Here is a 1,425-nt window from a genome sequence, read left to right as displayed (position 1 = left end):
ATGGGCATGCTGAGGGATGTCTTGTGGATGTCTTTAGGAGGAGAATGTAAGAGATAAAAGCTAACAACAGACAATATTCTGCAATTTAAAGAAAATTAAATATTACAGAAAGGAGTGTGTTTGCCTATATTTCATATTATTGAAGCTGAATAAGAAATTCAAATCCCAATAGTGGTGAAGACTATGGAATTGCTTTATATTCCAGGAATTACACTTTATAGTCTAATTGGAATAGTCTAATTGAAGGGGAATATCTAATTCTAAGGAATATTCTTTGAATATTCTTTGAAGGCCCCAGTTTAAAGTTCCCTGAGATAATTTCCCCCATAGTATAAAAAGCATCTTTTGAATCAGAATTCCACAAACATTTATAAGCATAGCGTGTATCATGTACTATTCTCAGAAATAAAGCTTTAAAGAAAAAAAGTGAAGTTTCAAATGAGAATGAATTTAGAAAGTATAATAAATTAATATTAGTTATGGGCAGTGAGGGAGGCCAAAGAGACTCAGCTAATCCCTTTGTCTCTGGCTCGATGGCAAGGCAAATGGTAGAATAATGAATGTGTCTGAAGAGAGGCCGCCCATTGTTTACATGATATTCATTCCATCCATTTTCTTATGTAACTGACCTACATAATTTAAGAGATAGCAACGTGCTAAAAGCCACATTTCCCTATCTCCATTGCAGATAGGACTAACAAGAATAAACTCACATCTTTGGCTAGGTCATCCATGGAACTCCTAAAGCGCATTGGTTGGCAGAGTGGTAGCACCTTTTCTTCACCTTCCTCTCTCTATCTGAAATGTGATGGTGAGAGCACCAGAAACCAGTTTGTGGCCATGAGAAAACTTGTTAATAGAAGCTTTGTGCTAATGATTATATAACAAAAAATGGGAAAGGTTTGACTTCCCAGTAATTGGTGAGTCACCATACTAGCCCTAGGTTGCCTAATCCTGAAGTTTTATTTTTATAAAAATAAGTAATCTTTATCTTATTTAATCTACTGTTATTTCAGCTCTCTTACTAGCCATCAGAACTAATTCTAATTGGTGCTCTGTGATAATCAAGATGTGTAGAGCTATTTGGGAGGTGGAAGGGTTAGGGCGAAATTCAGTTTTAAATGTATTATGAAGTGCTGGTGGAATGCCCAGAAAGCACTTGGAAATGCAAGCTAGAACTATATATGTGGAACTGATCCAAGTGGGAGATTAACATCTAAAGTTTATTATCTCTAATGGTTCTTCCTTTTCTTCAGATCATGACTACGGTAAGGATATTCTGTTTCATTTCCGAGCATTTAACTTAGATGCAGAAAATGCAGGACCGCAGAACTATAAAACCAAGAGGGTAAGCGGAAATGTGGAGAAGGGACCTTATCAATGGGAAAATCGCAGTTGTTCCATGATCTTGAATTTTTTTATTAA

This window comes from Callospermophilus lateralis, unplaced genomic scaffold (genome assembly GCF_048772815.1).
Source record: "Callospermophilus lateralis isolate mCalLat2 unplaced genomic scaffold, mCalLat2.hap1 Scaffold_190, whole genome shotgun sequence".
NCBI lineage: Eukaryota > Metazoa > Chordata > Mammalia > Rodentia > Sciuridae > Callospermophilus > Callospermophilus lateralis.
Note: the sequence above shows the minus strand (reverse complement) of the source record.